General features: G+C 40.4%; 1 long non-coding RNA gene across 1 annotated transcript in view; it reads right to left on the bottom strand.

Moving 5' to 3' along the window:
• Window positions 1–11980: 11980 nt before the first annotated feature.
• The window catches only part of LOC120243695, a 75200-nt gene continuing 69044 nt past the window's right edge, over window positions 11981–18136 (bottom strand). The window contains exon 3 of the long non-coding RNA XR_005531374.1: window positions 11981–12352. This is a non-coding gene — a long non-coding RNA (uncharacterized LOC120243695). The remainder of the gene's footprint in view (window positions 12353–18136) is intronic.

The following is an 18136-nucleotide window of genomic DNA, read 5'->3' as shown; positions in this document are numbered from 1 at the left end:
AATGCTGGCAGAAGAACTTGTGGCATCCCCTGTCCTTGGGAAGAACCCATTTTTCATGGTGCCATGCCAGTCTCAGGCCTGATACCAACTCTTTCTTAACTAATTTCCTAATGATGCTATAAGCTGCTGGTAATTGGGACAACTGTCATCATTTAGCATTCTTTAAGCATCCTGAGGTGAATTAGAGATTTTTAACTGCATTCACTTTGTTTATCACTTTTCTGTTTTATGCATATGCCCCAAGTGTATATAAATAAGACAATATTATAAAAACATTAAAAATGTAAGCACATTAAAGTAACATGAACCAGTTCAATTGCCAGCAACAAATTCAGCTACCACCAACATAGGTTAGAGCTTATGTTGCCACGAGGTCAGTTATATGAAAAGTAAATTATGCTAATTAGTGTCTTACATACATAATTCCAAAATTAACTGTACTATATTTTAAGCTCTTTTAGAGCAAGAATAACGTTTTCCTCATTTCTCATACAGCCTCTATTTCAATGCTCAGTAAATATATTCTCTCCCTTCTATAGATGAGGATCCATTAGGACTGAATATTATGTTAAACAGCGTATCCAGTATCTACTATGTATTTGGCACAAAAGAACATTCAATAAATATTTTCTTAGAAATAAAAAAAGGGGTGCCTGGCTGGCTCAGTTGGTAGAACGTGAAACTCTTGATCTCAGGATTGTGGGTTCAAGTCCCACGTTGGATGTAGAGATTACTTAAAAAAAAAAACTTAAAAAAAATCATACCTAAAGCTTGTAAAATGCAAGTCAAGGGTCTTACTCTATTTTTTAAAAAAAGGTATTAAAAAAAATGGATACTGACCTGTGAAAATTAAATTTAATTCAACATTTGGGTGCTTGTGAATTATCACCAAAACAAACTGTAAACAAAAGATCATGGATTCAAAATCTTATAAAAAGATATTAGCAGGGGGAAGGGGTAAGTGGAAGAAGGTGGTCAAAGAGTACTAACTTCTAATTGTAAGATAAATAAGTACTAGGGATGTAATATACAACATGATGGCTCTAGATAACACTATGTATGATATATAGGAAAGTGGTTAAGGGAGTAAATCCTCAGAGTTCCCATCACAAGAAGAAACTTTTTTTTCTTTTTCTTTTCTTTGTATTATATTGAGAAGATGGAGGTTAGCTGACCTTATTGTGTCAATCATTTCACAATATACATAAAGCAAACCATCATGCTGTATGCCTTAAACTTATATAGTGATGGATGTCAACTATTTCTCAATAAAACTGGGGGAAAGGGTGCCTGGGTGGCTCAGTTTGTTGAGTGTCTGACTTCAGCACAGATCATGAGCTCATGGCTCTTGAGTTTGAGCCCCACGTGAAGCTCTGTGCTGACACCTTGGAGCTTGGAGCCTGCTTTGGATTCTGTGTCTCCTTTCTCTGACCCTCTCCTGCTCATGCTCTGTTTCTCTCTCTCTCAAAATAAATAAACATTAAAAATTAAAAAAAAAAACTGGGAGGGGGAGGTATTGACAAGTCTAAAGATTAAATTCTAAATCAGTTCTTGGGGAGAAGGTGGTTTGGAGCATTACGATACATTCTGGGCTTTATTTCCCTGTTCTATCCTGATGACTCTTAGACAAGAATGAAGGTTAGGTTAGAGGGTTATCTTTACAGTCCCTTTCATCTCCAAGTTCTGGGAGTATGATTTGTATAATCCAAAAAGATATAGGTCTATTTGTAGATGCTGGCCCATTAACTGGTGGCGACAAATGATTTTTTATAAGTGAATAAGTTGTAAACAAAGCCAGCTCCAAGACAGCCTCTAACAATCCCACCTCCTGATACCCACACCCTTGTGTGGTTCCCTCCCACGTCATACTAGAGGTGATCTGTTTGACCACAAGGATACAGCTGAGTAGTGGTAATCAACTTCCTACATTAGGTTATAAAAATTAAAACTGAGGAATTGAGACCTTCTGCCAACAGCCACGTGAACACATCTAAAAGTAGACTCTCCTCAAAGCTCCATTCAAGCTTTCAGGAGACAGCAGTCCCTGCTGACAGATTGACTGTGAACTCATGAACCAGAACCACTTGGCTAAGGTGCTCCTGGATTCCTGATCCTCAGGAAACTAGGCGAGATGATGCATTGTTGTTATCTTAAGTTGCTAGATTTGGGGGTAATTTGTTATGCAGCAATAGATAACAAAAACATTTTTTTCATACCAAAGTCCTCCCCTCTCCTGGGGCATATGATTAATGTCAATTTCACCTTTCCTGGAAATAGTGCACTTTTTGCCAACATACATTTCATAAGAAAAGACACAAGTTAGTACCAGCATTATTCTAGCTACCTAGTTTTAAAATCAGCTTCAATCAAGCCACAATTGTAAAAAGGAAGAAAACTACCTTATTGCATGCAGTCATGGTCTCATTGTGATCTCCTTCGCTAGAGTCTCAAGATGACATGTTGCCTTTGCCAAAATGTCTATTCTTTCATGGCCTTCCAATAGGTACATCACTCTCTTTCATGCTTTCCTTACTTGGTCTTCCTATGAATCAACTGATCGCTTTAAAAAAAAACATTCATAGGGCTTATCTCTCTTTCAGTGCTTCTTTAATTAATACATTTGCTCTTTACTTCATGACAAAAAGGCCTTTGAAGATCTTTGAGGACTTGTTTTTATGTCTAAGAATTTAAAAAAATTAAAATATGGAATTCAACTGCTTTGGACATTCAATATTTCACTTTGGAGGTAATGTATACAAAGCCCTTGGGATAGTTGCTATGTATGTGTTCAAGAAAGCCATTATTTATATAGAAGTACAGATTGACACCCTATTATGTAGATAAGGAAATGCTTAATGTACTTAATACCTAGACACCAATATGGGGACGGGCTATCCACTAACACAGCCTGGACTCTACAGTGGATGTCAAGCTCAAAACAGCCCTCATAATTCTAATTAAGGACTCCCTCCATAGGATGGTTTTTATGATTTCTGTGTCATCTACCAGAGCTGTGAACAAAACTGTCATCTCTTAAATGCTTCCTGATATGTCATCATAAAATGATCTAGCACAAAATGACTCAAAGACTTCCGTGGACAGGAATGTTTATTAACATATCACTGTGCTTCTGGGAAAGCACATTTCTTAGATTTAAACATCAAATTGCTGCCAATGCCTCTAGGAAACCATGTATACATTTTACCTGATCTGCAAAGGTATAGGTCTCAAACACTATGCTAGATCTTTCTTACATCAAAGGTGTGCAGGGACTGGCAACACAGTCTGGTTAATTATATAAATTCTGTAAAACTAGAAGTAACTAGATTTAGGAGTGCCTGGGTGGTTCAGTCAGTTAAGCATCCGACTTTGGCTCAGGTCATGATCTCACAGTTCATGATTTCAAGCCCTGCATCAGGCTCTGTGCTGACTGCTCAGAGCTTGCAGCCTGCTTTGGATTCTATGTCTCCCTCTCTTTCTGCCCCTCCCTGGCTCTCTCTCTCTCTCTCTCTCTCTCTCAAAAATAAATAAACATTTTAAAAAAGTGACTGGATTTACACAAAGAAAGGAACAGCAAGGGCATAAGGTTTCCTGATTCCTCTGATTGGGGGATTTTGAGGGCAATGGGGGAGGAGAGAAAAGGGAGGCCATGGGGATTATGACCCTGTGAAGAACCACCATGTCTTCACCCTGCAGGAAAGACAGGAAAGATAAATGAATAAAAGACAAGAAGTGTGTGCTTAGAAACATACTAAGGTGTAAGATGCTGTAACAGAGGTTTTTGCTCCTGACTCCCTAATACTCCTGGTCTCCTAGATCTGGATTCTGAGAAAAGGGAAAGAGTTGTCCAGAAATCTATTTCTACCTTCCATTTCTAGATTTTAATAGTTATAGCCAAAAGCTGATGAGTTGATGGCCATCGAAATTTTTCTTGTACCACGGTCATAATATCCTCAGAGAGAGTTTGCACAGTTACTTGTGGGTCAAAACTAAGGGCAATTAAAGCTTTGGAAAATGACCTTCCCTCCCTCCCTCCTTTCCTTCCTTTGATGAATTTACTTTGAAGAACCAAAATTTATTTTCCTTTTTTCCATCTTTATTGAGGTATAATTGACAAATAAAACGGTCCATACCTAAGGTGTATAATTTGATGTTTTGACTTACATTGTGAATTGTCACAAGTGAGCTAATTAACATGAAAAACTCACATTTTAAAATAAAAGATATTTGAGTTGTAGATGGTTCCCTCATGATTTTACAAAGGAAGTGAAGACTGTATAAAATTAAATTACAGAATATAAGGGCAAGAGAAAACAGTTCCTGGGCATTGTCTAGACAAGCATTCAGGGAACAGTGATAGTGTTATTTATTCTTATTTTTTGCCACCTGTCAAGAGAAAGAATATCAATTTTCAGGTCATAAATAAGTCACTGAAGGTGATTACATTCCCTTTATTTTCCCCAGAGAAAAAGGAAATTGGAAGTTCAGCATAGAATATTCATTATTATACCTGGGCTGACCTAGAAGAGCAAGTTTTCTTACAACATCATTACAATGAAACTAATAACACCTCTTGCATATTAATCAGTTATGATCTTGAAGTTATATGATCACTTGTACCCCAAACACATGTAACTTTATTTTATTATAGTTTATTGTCAGTTGGTTTCCATATCACACCCAGTGCTCATCCCAACAAGTGCCCTCCTCCATGCCCATCACCCTTCTTCCCCTCTCCCCCACCTCCATCAACTCTCAGTTTGTTCTCAGTACTTAAGAGTCTCTCATGGTTTGCTCTCTCCCTCTCCTTAACTATTTTTCCCCTTCCCCTCCCTCATGGTCTTCTGTTAAGTTTCTCCTGTTCCACAGAAGAGTGAAAACATATGGTATATGTTCTTCTCTGCCTGACTTATTTCACTTAGCATGACACACTTGAGTTTCATCCATGTTGCTACAAACGGCCAGATTTCATTCTTTCTCTGCCATGTAGTACTGCATTGTATAGATAAACCACATTTTGATCCATTCGTCAGTTGATAGACTCTTAGACTCTATCCATGATTTGGCTATTGTTGAAAATGCTGCTCTGAACATTGGGGTACATGTGCCCCTATGCATCAGCACTCCTGTATCCCTTGGGTAAATTCCCAGCAGTGCTATTTTGCTGGGTCAGAGGGGAGTTCTGTTGTTAATTTTCTGAGGAACCTCCACACTGTTTTCCAGAGTGGCAGCTTCAGTTTACATTCCCATTAACAGCAAACACATGTAACTTAATTTTGCCCAATATCTGTTATCTTTTTCTGCATAGCAACCACCCATAAACTTATCAGGCTAACACCGCAACCACTTATTAAGCTCACAATTCCCTGGGTTAACAATTTGAGTTGGGCTCAGCTGAGCCATTCTGGTCTTGGCTGGGCTAACTCACAAGTATGTGGTCAACAGCTGGTTGGCTAAGTGGCTCTGCTTCTGAGGGAGGGCTTGTCTAGGATGACCTCAGCTGGGGCAGCTCATCTCTGTTCCACACAGTCATGTGACCTTGAGCAAATTTCCTAGACTGGTCTTCTGGTCTTCTGGTCTTCTCTGCTGGCTCATTCTCATCAACACACAAATATGCTGTTATTTCTCTAACCCCCACCCAAAAGTCCACTTTTATCTCCTAGCTATCACCCTATCTCTCTGCTCATTTTTATAGCAAAACTTTTAAAAAGTTGTCTGTACTTGGAGCGCCTGGGTGGCTTAGTCGGTTGAGCGTCCGACTTTCGCTTAGGTCATGATCTCGCGGTTCGTGGGTTCGAGCCCCGCGTCGGGCTCTGTGCTGACTGCCAGCTCAGAGCCTGGAGCCTGTTTCGGAGTCTGTGACTCCCTCTCTCTCTGACCCTTCCCTGCTCATGCTGTCTGTCTGTCTCTCTCTCCTAGAAATAAATAAAACTTAAAAAAAAAAAAAAGTTGTCTGTACTCACTGGCTCCAATTCCGTTCTTCCCATTTTTTGCTAAAACCTACTCCAAAAGATTTTAGTCCACACCATTCTGCCCAAATTGCTCTTGTCAAGGTCAACCTTTACATTCCTCAATCCAAAGAACCATTCCCACTCCTCATCTTACATGACGTGCCAGCAGCATTTGACACGTGTCATTGCCCATCTCCTCGAAACAGTTTTTTCACCTGGCTTCTGGGCAGCATACCCACCTGGCTCTCCTCTCCCCATCACTAGCTTTCCCTTCCATGTCTCCTTTGTTGGCTCCTTCTCATATTCCTGATCTCTCAATGTCAGCGTTCATCCAAGCTCAGTCCTTGATTTTTATCTTCTGATTTTACTTATTTTCCTGGTGATCTCATCCAGTCTCCTGATTTTAAGGATCGTCAATACGCAGATAACTCCAGATTTATATCCCTATCCTCTACCCCAAGTCCAGACATAAATATCCAGCTGCCTACAAGCAATCTCCACTTGGAAATGTTACATTTTCCTATTTCTGCTGCAACAAACAATCAAAAACTGAGTGGCTTAAAACAACGTGAATTTATTATCTTACTGTTTTGGAGGTCAGAAGTACAAAATGGGTCTCAGTGGGTAACATCTAAGTGTCAGCAAAGCCGCATTTCTTTCTAAAGGCTTTAGGGGAGAATCCATTTTCTTGGCCTTTTCAGCTTTTAGAGACTGCTGACATTTGTTTGTTTGTGGACCCTTTCCATCTTCAAAGCTAGTGATGGCTGGTCAAGTCTTTCTCACATTGCATACTCTGACCCTGACTTCTTAGTCTCTCCCTCCCACATTTAAAGACTTATGATTACATTGCATCCACCTGGATAGTGCAGGATACTCTTCCTATTGTAAGGTCAGCTAATTAGCAACCTTATTTCCATCCATTGCTTTAATTCCCCTTTGTCATATATCCAAACATATTCACAGGTTCCAGAGATTAGGATCTCAATGGACCCTTTTGGGGGGTCATTATCCTGCCTGCCACAGATGTCTTTTTTTTAAATGTTCTATTTATTTTTGAGAGAGAGAGAGAGGAGGGGAGGGTCAGAGAGAGAGGGAAATACAGAATCTGAAACAGGCTCCAGGCTCTGAGCTAGCCGTCAGCACAGAGCCCGACGTGAGGCTCGAACCCACTAACTGCGAGATCATGACCTGAGCCAAAGTCGGATGCCTAACCGACTGAGCCACCCAGGCCCCCCCACAGATGTCTTATAGTCATGTCAAAGCTAGCTTATCCAAACTGAACTCCTGAGTCCTCTCTAAGTCCTTTTCAACTTCAGTCAAGGCCAACCTCACCTTTCCAGTTGATCAGGGCAGAAAGTTTGGAGTCAACATTTTCCTTCTCTTCTCTTTCCAGCTCATATTCACCCAATCTATTAGCAAATCCTGTGGACTTCACCTACAGAAGATGCTTAGAATCTCGTGATTCTTACTGCCTCCCAAGCAACTACATTGCTTCATTCTCCTCCATTACTCTCTTGGGTTATTGTTAATGGTCGCCAGATTTCCCAGATTATTATAATAGCCTCCCAACCCATCTCTGTGGTTTCTGCCCCGTCCTACAAGCAACCATCTCCTCCCTGCCCACACATAGTCTATTCTCAATATGACATCCAGATGATATTTTTACAATAGAAGTCAGACCATGTAGCTTCTTTGCTCATAATCCTTTCAAGGCTTCTCAGCTCCATAAAAGTGAATATCTGCAAGGCCCACAGGATTTGGCCTTTCCTCCTACTTCTCCAACTTCTGTTCCTCCCCAGCATACCTGTTTTTACTTCCCCCCTGGAGACTCCCTGGTCTGTCTGCAACAGTCCAGGCAGCTCCTCACAGCTTTTGTACTTGGCAGTTTACTCTTTGTGACACACTCTTCTCCCAGAGGTTTACTATATGGGTCTCTCTACATCTCCCTCAATCTTTGTTCAAAGTCCCTTTCTCAGTGAGGCTTTCCTTAGTCATCATCCTTTATTTTTTAACTTTCCCCCTTTTTCTTTTATTGAAGTATCATTGACAAACAATGTTATGTTAGTTTCAGGCATACAATGTACTGATTCAACACATCTACTTGTTATGCTGTGCTCACTACAAGTGTAGCTACCATATGTCACCATACTATACTGTTCTAATACTATTGCAATATTCCATATGTGTACCTTTTATCCCTGTAACTTATTCATTTCATAACTGGAAGCCTATACCTCCCACTCCCCTTCACCCACTTTGTTCATTTCCCCTAAGCCCTACCCATGGGGCAACCATCAGTTTGTTCTCTGTATTTATGAATCTGTTTCTGCTCTTTGTTTTTTTCAGATTCATGTATAGGTGAAATCACTATATATTTGTCTTTCTCTGACTTATTTTACTTAGCATAGTAGCCTCTAGGCCCTTCTGTGTAGCTGCAAATGGCAAGAGCTCACCCTTTTATATGGCCAAGTAAAATCCCATTGTATATACATATACATATATACAATGGAATGTATACCACAGCTTCTTTGCTCACTTATCTGTCAATAGACACTTGGGTTGCTTCCATATCTTGGCTATTATAAAGAATGCTGCAATAAGCATTGGGGTGCATATATCTTCTCAAATTAGTGGTTTTGTTTTCTTTGGGTAAATATTTAGCAGTGGGATTACTAGATCATATGGTATTTCTATTTCTATTTGAAGAGCGTCCATACTGTTTTCCACAGCGGCTGCACCAATTTACATCCTCACCAACAGTGCACAAGGGTTCCTTTTTCTCCACATCCTCACCAACACTTGTTATTTCTTGTTGTTTTGAGTCTCGCCATTCTGGCAGGTGCAGGTGATATCTCATTGTGGTTTTAATTTGCATTTCCCTGATGACTGGTGATATTGAGTATCTTTTCACAACATCCCTTAAATGGCATGCACATGCACACAAACACACACACAGAAACCTTTCCTTCTTTAATGCTTTACTTTTTCCAGTAGGATTCATCACATTCTAACTTACCATGTAATTTACATTTTTACAGTTTGTTTTGTATCTCTCAGCATAGATAGTAAATTCCATGAAGGCAGGGATGCTTTGAGGTATTCCTAATTCTTAGGCCATTATCAGGTACATGCTAGACACTCAGTTAAGTATTAGACAAACAAATGATTCTGGATCAGTTTCCTCATCAGTAAAATGGGAATACTCGGAATAGTAACCATATCATAAAGTTGTTGGGAGAATTAAATTAATTTATGTAATGTGTTATCACAGAGCCTGGAACAGAGAAAGCATTAAAGAAGTATTTATGCTTATAATCTCTCTACCATTTACACAGAGTCTTCTCTTTTTACCCAGTGAGCACCAAGCACTACCTCTCAAGAGGTAACAATAGTAATATGTTGAGAATACACTGTGTCCTAGCAATGAAGTTATATGTAAATACTTGCTATATTATGTAATTTACCAAAGCCCTCAGCCACTAAGGATCTTACATTAATTACTCCTGGACTCTCTAGGTGTGTGTCTTGAGGACAAATGTTCGTTATTCTTATTTTTCTATTGGATGCACACAGGTTAACGTGGACAAAGGAACCTCAGCTTTAGTCTCTCACCTGTTCAGAACTAATCACAAAGGGCAGGCAGACGAGCTAAATACTCATGACTGTTGTAGTTCCACACACTCCTTTGTCATTAACTGGATTTAGGTGATGACCTTCAAGTCTAGAATCAGCACATTTCTTTCCCAGTTTGAATACTGACACAACCCACCGACCTTATTAATCTTCTTTCAAAATGTCAAAATACCAATATTCAGAGCTCTTGAAACTGTGCAAATAACCCTCTAGAATACATTTTAAAAATCAAAGTATTATCATTGGCCATCTTCCTTCATCCTCTTGCAGCGTATACCAAACAGAATCCCAGAGATTCCAGCCAACTGATTTCCATTTTTATATCAGTGAGGCCAAAGAGAAAAAAAGTGTTATGATCTGGAGGCAAAAGCCCAGTGAAGAGCCAAACCTCAAACTTGCACATCTTTGAAAATTAAAGTCTCTCCTGACAAAGTATGCCAAATATTTCTGATGTGTAGCTATTGGATGGTCAGTTTTATTCACTCTCTAATAAATATGAAGTACCAAAAAAAATCAGTTTTATATTAAAGAGGATCATAGCTGGCTGTTTGTCTTTGATTAAACATCACCTCTACTATTTAATTCAGTTATTTCAAGAAGAATTCTATGACATTTGACTCTGAATAAAACACTTCAATATCAAGTTTAAAGACGGCCATGTGTACCTGTACAGAGCATTCACTGCACCTGTGTATCTAGCTGAGGGGACAAGTGAGGCTGAAAGATTTTTCATTTTGTTTATTTTTAATTCCAAGGCTTGCTTGTGAGTATTAAGGATAACTGGAAGACTGAGAGCGTACAGTGATGTTAGAAACCTTAGAGCTGGGAAAGAAGAGGTGATAATATTATAGGAGAGAACAGAGGATGAGAGTGAATCATAAACTATCAATATATAGAGAATTCATAAGACCCTTCAAGAAATTTAGATCACACTTGGAGAGAAGGGGAGAAAGGGAGCAGAAAGTAGAAGAGAAAACACTGAATGTGGCAATTTATTGAAAGAAGATAAGTTATATCTAAAGAAAATGAATTATAATGACTTGGTAAGATTATGTTTTCTGCAATGTAGTCAACAGAAATTGGGGGCTTGAGATCCAAACTCAGTTTTTAAGCGTTTTTTTTTTTTTTTCTTTTTTTTTAAAGCTGAATATATGTACACCTTAGTAACAAGGGCTGGAACTATAAAATTTATACCCAGTATACTGCTTTTATTGCTTTTATTTTATTTTTATTTATTGTTTTTATTTTATTTTATACTGTTTTTTATTTCTAAAACACTGGGCACTAGGCTAAGAGCCTTATAGTATTCTCACATTTAGTCAATCCAGGGGGGAAAAGGGTCTGAGAGGCTGGTTGGGTATTTCCTATTTGCCTCTCCAGATCCTTATCTCCCCTGCTCTGTGCCAAAAGAGGGTGACTGATATGAACTACAACCACCGGCCACCTTACCCTGCTGCTTCTTAGTGGGTTTGGCCAATGGTAGGACTGGTGGCGAGTGAGATCAGGGTACTTACTCCCCTGGCTTTCCTTATGTCATATTGCCTTGAATTGTCTGCATCCCTCTATTGACGGTGATAGTTCTTATCAGTCAGTCCTCTCCACTGCTACTGATACGGACTGAGTGTTTACGTCCCCCCAAGCTCGTATGTAAAGCCCTAACTCCCAAAGTGATGATAGTTAGAAGTAGGGCCTATGGGAGGTGGTTAGGCTTAGAAAACATCATGAAGGTAATGCCCTCGCAATGAGATTAGCTTTTTTATAGGAAGAGGAAGACATACCAGAGCTTGGTCTTTCTCTGCCATGTGAGGATATGTGGGAAGAAGGCTGCTGTCTACAAGCCAGGAAGCCAGTTCTCACCAGGAACCATATCTGCCAGCCCCTTGAGCTGGGGCTTTCCAGCCTCCAGAACTGTGAGAAACAAGTGTCTGTTGTTCAAGCCGCCCCATCTATTGTATTTTGTCATAGCAGCCCAGCACAGCGACCCTCTCAGACTTCCAGCACCGCTGCCTCCCACTCCTAATGCCCCTTCAGGCACAAGGTAGATAGGGGACTCCTTGATACCACTAGTCTTATAGCCGTTCACTACTCCTTTCCGGTTTCCATAACACCTGCCCACAATTTAGTAAACAGCCACTTTCTGCCTACCCAGTCAGAGTGTGGCCTCTATTTCCTGCTTAGGACACTCCCTCATATACACGTACTTCCTAAGTAGAGACTGGGTGACCATTTCTCAACAGGACTTTCCTCATCTGTGGAGCTACATGGTTCTTCATGCTTCTTCCAACTCTGAATGTCTTTCTATGATGTTTATAGTTCCACTAATAAAGACATTCATTATGTTTTTATTCAATTATACATGAAGCAGCAAAAATTTCCTATAAAAACTTTACATCGTGTTGAGCAAAACTGTCGTGTCTATCCTCCCAGAAGCTGTTACTTTGCGACCCCTGCAATCGATTTAAAAGAAAAAGGAATGGAGAAAAAGCTACAGACAGTCCAATGCCAGTGCTGGAGGGCAGCCGTTGACTGGGAGTTCCTGGAGACAGAGTCTGAGGCTGCTCTGCTGGGGCAACTAGTTTTCTGGAGATGCGATTCAGACCCGAAGAATGCTGCTCACCCGATGAAGAGGGATTCCTGTCTACAAGCCCAGCGAGTTGCAGGGCATGAAGCTTTTGTTTGGAGGTACAACTTGATGCTTCTGAAAGCAGCCACATTTCTCAGTGTTTCCTGTGGGTTCGGATCCAAAGAAGAGGCTGAATATGCAAATGCTAGGGGGAAATATAGTAAGAAAAAATAATGAAGAAAACAGTCCACTGCAACTCAAACAATTTTGCATCACCATCCCATCTCCTTTTGTCTTATAGCCAGGAATGATCACCAAATTGCTGTTCATGTTGTTGTAATTTCTGCTAAAAACCCCTCATACTTGTCTAAGGCTTTATAATTCATGGAGCCTCTCATTTTATTCTCATACGCATGCGCACACACACACACACACACAATTGTGAAAATAAATAGGGCAGGTATTCTCTTTTGCTTTTATTGTTGGTGTTTTTAAAAAAAATGTCTCAGAATATCTTATCTTTTCCCATTCTAACCTTTCAAGGTCTTTTATGATATATTATAAATGTGACTTTTCTTGATCTTAGTAATAGTAGTCTTACTAGTAATACTATGTTATTTGTTATGCTATATTATTTGTTACCTACTCACTTGTTGACAATCTGTTTTTATTTTAATTTTTAATTTATATTCTGTAAAGTTGCTGATTCTGGAGATTTTCTCTGCTCCTTTCTAGTCTTTGTTGCTTTTGGTCTTTCTTTCCTACGCCAAAGTGCCCTTTAATATTTCTTACAGGGCTCGTTTAGTGGTCATGAACTCCCTTAGTTTTTGTCTGTCTGAGAGACTCTTTATCTCTCTTTCTGCTCTGAACGACAGCCTTCCTGGATAAAGTATTCTTGGCTGCATATTTTTTCCACTTCAACATGTAGAACATGTTCATGCCACTCCCATCTTGCCTGTCAGGTTTCTGGGGAGAGACCTGCTGCAAACCTGACTTGTCTTCCCTTGTAGATTAGCGATTTATTTTCCCTTGTTGCTTTCAAAATTCTTTCCTTATCTGTATATTTTAAAAATTTTACTATGATATATTCTTGGTGTGGGCAGGCTTTTGTTAAAATTGATGGGAATTCTCTGTGCCTCTTGGATTTCAATGTCTGTTTTCTTCCCCAGATTAGGGAAGTTTTCAGCTCTAATGTGCTCATTTAAAACTTCTCTACCCCCTCTCCCCTTTCTTCTTCGGGGACTCCTATGATACAAATATTATTATGTTTTATGGAGTTACTGAGTTCCCGAAGTCTACATTCGTGATCTAATACTTTTCTTTCCCTATTATTTTCAGCTTCATTATTTTCCATAATTTTATCTTCTATGTCACTTATTTGTTCCTCTGAGTCATACACCCTCATTGTCACTACATCCAGTTGGTTTTGCATCTTGGTTATAGCAATCTTTATTCCAGCCTGACTAGTTTTTAGTTCTTTTATCTCTGTAGTGAGGGATTCTCTGGTGTCTTCTATGCTTTCTCAAGCCCAGTTAGTCTCCTTATGATTATTGTTTTAAATTCTAGATCAAGCATATTACTCATATCTGGTTTGGTTAGATTCCTCGCTGTGACCTCTCCATGTTCTTTGTTTTGGGGTGAATTCCTCCATTTTGGCATTTTGTCTAGGTGTGTGTGTGTGTGTGTGTGTGTGTGTGTGTGTGTGTGTGTTGGGAAACCCTGTTATATTTCCTCCTCCTGAGAGTAATTGCTATATTAAGAAGAGGTTCTATACTATCCAGGGCCTGGTGCTTCAGGAAGCGTTCCAGAGTGTGCACTTTGATATTGTGTTTTGGTTGCTCTTTCCCTCAGATCAGTTCTCTGCAGAGCTTCTCCTTCCCTGCAGTGGGGAGTGTTTGGACCTTTCCAGTTTGTGGAGCCGTTGTACCTTAGTCTGGTTGTTAAAATAAGCCTGACCCTATTTCCACTAGAGCTGAAGCTTTCCAGCACTCTATGATCAGTAGACTTGGTGCATGTTGGGGTTTGTGCTGGTTTTCTGGGGAAGAGATCCGCTGCTCTGGTCTTCAGGCGAACTTGCCCTAGTAAAGATGCACCCGCAGTGAGCAGTGGGGCAGAGCTTGGTGTCTGTGGCTCTAGCCTCCACTGGGAGGTGCTGTGTAGTTCACTGAAGTCTGTCCCTGCTGATGGGAGGCAGGAAAAAAACGGCCTAGCCCTGCTCTTGGGAGAAGGGAGTTTATGCCCACTGCTATTCAGGAAGCCCTCACAGAAGAGTGAACAATCTCCCCTCTTGTGTCCCAGGCTCTTCAGAATCCTGCTTTCACCGTGTGTCTGAACCGTCTGCCTGCCTGGTGGCCGGTACTCCTGTGTTTTATCTCAGTCATGCAGCTGGGTTTCAAAACCTCCAAACTTTAGGGACTTGGAGCAGTTCCAGACCCATGCTGACCCTCTGGGGGAGGGTATCGCGGTGGCTAGTGCCAGTTCATCCCAGAAAATCAGTCCCACCACTATTCAAGGGCTTGGAGTTTGCGGTGAAATGCAGCCAAAAGTTGGCTTCCAGGTTAGCTGCCTGCTGAGCAGGTGCCCCGACTGCTATGCTAATTAACAAAGCACTCCATGACGCCCGTGTCTCTTCAGTCCCCTGAGAGGTAGTGCCATCTCTCCCAAATGCATTCCAAGAAGGGGAACTGGTTCTCCTGGGTGACCCAGGGGATCCTCAGACCATGCTGTCCACTCCTGGGCCTCTACCCTCCTTCCCGCCAGGAGCACCACTAAGCCCACCAGCACCACCCTGGTGACGGCATGGACTTAAAACTTCAGACTTTTACCTCCCCTGCTCGTAAAAACTTGCAACAATCAGTTCCTCTCCTTTCCCCAGTCAATGGCTCTGGGGAAGAGTTTTTCTAGTACAGTCCCCTGCGAGCTGCTTTCTGTCTTTGTCTCTCTTCCTTTTGCCCTCTTTCCTCTCTCCGTGATCAGGGCTCCCTCCCCTCTGCAGCACCCATAATTCTTTTCTCCCTCAAATCAACTCTCTGTGGTATCTACCTTCCATGATGTAGCCACTTTTCTCCCTCTAGGTGTGCAGTTTGTTCTATCGGTCCTCATATGGGTTTCTTGGGTGTTCAGGATGATTTAATATGTATCTAGCTGTGTTCAAGGGACAAGAAAAGCATAGGGTCCCACTACTATTCTGCCATCTTAACTCCTCCCCGATTATCTTCTGTAAACAGTGAGCTATGATAGGTATTATGGGAAATACAAGACAATTCCTATCCAGTAGAACTTTCTACAGTGATGAAAGTATTCTGAACATGTTGTTGAAAATCATGGAGCCAAAATGTAATGTGAAGACAGAATCTGGGATAAAGAGGAACAATAGCTTTATTGCTTTGTTGGGCAAAGGAGGCTGTAGTGAGCTAAGGCCTTCAGAAATGGCAATCTTGCCTGGAGGAAGTGGGTAGGAGGTTTTATAAGGAAAAACAGGATCTGGGGGCACCTGGGTGGCTTAGTTGGTTAAGTGTCCAACTTCGGCTCAGGTCATGATCTCGTGGTTCGTGTGTTCAAGGCCTGTGTCAGGTTCTATGCTGACAGCTCAGAGCCTGGGGGCTGCTTTGGATTCTGTGTCTCCCTCTCTGTCTGCTCCTCCCCTGCTCACACACACTCTCTCTCAAAAATAAATAAACATTTAAAAATTTTTAAAAATAAGGAAATACAGGATCTAGCCAGTTTTGAAAGGGTGTCTGGACTGCCAGCTTTAGGGTGGTACCAGGTTCCTGAAACAAAAGGCTAAGAAGATAGGAGGGGAGGTTTGCAGAAGAGAAAAGATTACTTTAAAATTAAGTTTGGCTGAAGGATTAGTGCAGCCATTTTGATTTTTGTTCAACTTTATGCTTTCAAGCATTTTCAAAGGTTCTGTTTCCCTTATAATAGCATCTAACTACATGTGGCCAATGAGCATTTGAAATCCAGGTAATAAAACTGAGGAATTAAATTTTTAATTTTACCTAATGTTAACTTATTTTAATTTAATGTTCATTAAAAAAAACCTAAATATCTGAACTTTAATAGCTACTATCTTGGGCAGTGCAGCTCTGGAACCAAAGTAGAGACTCCTGTTTTGCAGGAATTTAGAATGCAAAGGGATGGTGTTGAAGAAGCCGGTAGCCAACAGGAGGCTGGCTAGAGAACAATTACACATTTTTTGCATAAAGTTCAAAATTATACAAAATATATCTAAACATTGAGATCATCTGATGAAGTGATTGTGTGGGATGAGCCCACATGTGCTGCTCATTTCCCCATAAATAACTTCCCCTACCCCCTTCTGCCTTTTGTCTTTGACTAAGGTTGGCATTTAAGCCTGAATTGTATACCACCTCTGAGAGTTACTCAGTTTTCTGAGTACTTCCCTTGTATATAGTTATACATTATAAACTTGTTTGTTGTTCTCTTATTAATCTGTCTTTTTTTATGGAGCTCCAGCTGAGAACTTAGAAGGGTAGAGGGAAAATTATTTTACTCTCCCCTACATTGGTAACATGGAAAGCCATTATTGGATAATGTGGACACTGTAGGGGATAAATAAGTGGAGAGAAAACATGTAAATGAGAGAGAGAGAGAGAGAGACAGAGAGAGAAAACACTAAAAATGTTCAAGTACTGTGACCTGGCACATTTTTGTTGTTTCACTTATTCCCTAAAAATGGTTTCAAATAATAAGAGAAGATTAGCTAACCCATTTGGTTTATGCATTTGTGTAGGGGAGGAAATTTTTATTGTACCCTTCTAGATTCTGTGGCTGGTCCAATAATTAAAATGACATAAGACAGATTAACAGGAGAAAAACAAACCTAATTGTGTACATGTACATGAGACCCAAAAGGCAACTGGGCAACCGAGGCTTATAAAACATCCTGAGCTAAGGAGAGGGTTAGGGGCCTGGGGCTTCAAAGGCGGGGGCGGGGAGCAATTTATAGGAAGGGGAGAGAAGGAAGTGTTTGGCAAATAAAGGTTATACAGATCAGTTTCTTAAGTAAAAATGGTTTATCTCTGGTAGGAGCTCTCTTCTTGGTAGAGGCCCCCTTTCCAATGTAAATTTCCTTTATAATTGCACATTTCTCCCACAAATGAAGAAATGTATATTTCTTTTAGACATTTAAGGGGGAGGTTGCAAGCTTCTCGTGAATCTTCTAGGTCTTAATTGCCTTCAGCTCAAAGTAATCATCTTGCAAGTGTGGCGTGTTAAGGAGGAGGGGTCTTGTTTTGAACCCCTTTGTTTGCATCATATTGGGAAATAGATGTAGTCTTTTATTATTAAACATAAACCTCTTTTGGAAATGATATTGTATTTGATCTAATGACTTTCTATCTCACCTCTTTTTTCTTTCAGCCCTATAGCCTTACACACACACACACACACACACACACACACACACACACACACACACTTCACACTCCTGCCAAACAGCATGTTCAGAACAGTGCTTCTCAAATTATCTTAGGTGAAGAGCCAGTTTTTCTTTTCCCAATCCATCATGAACTCATACTTGTATAAAAATACAACAACAACAACTAGAAAAATGGAATAAAAAGATATACAAAATACAAGCCAGGTTTTCTTTTCTTAGATTCAACATATATGAAAGCACTCTGACATATTGCTTTAAAAGTTTCTAAATGCTTACTTTCAATGTGTTACTTATTTTCTCATGAACTTGTTAAAAAATGATTAAAGAAGACAAATCAGGTAATAACACCTCACAAAGCAGATAGACTCCATTCCAAGAACTGTAAATTGGGGAGAGAGAAAGACTGAAAGCTTTTACAGGACAAAGAATAAAGAACAAGGAAGAGAGAAATAGAAGATATCAGATTGGCTGGGGCTACATAGTCAACTTGCTCGGGGTAAGAAGGAAAAAGGAAATACATGGAGAGTCCTGAGTTGGCATGGCAACTGGGGGCTGGCTGCCTGGCTAGTCTGTTTCTGGTGAAGC

This window comes from Hyaena hyaena, unplaced genomic scaffold, assembly GCF_003009895.1.
Source record: "Hyaena hyaena isolate Hyena2069 unplaced genomic scaffold, ASM300989v1 scaffold_352, whole genome shotgun sequence".
NCBI classification, from domain to species: Eukaryota; Metazoa; Chordata; class Mammalia; order Carnivora; family Hyaenidae; genus Hyaena; species Hyaena hyaena.
Note: the sequence above shows the minus strand (reverse complement) of the source record. Positions and strands in the feature narration are given on the sequence as shown.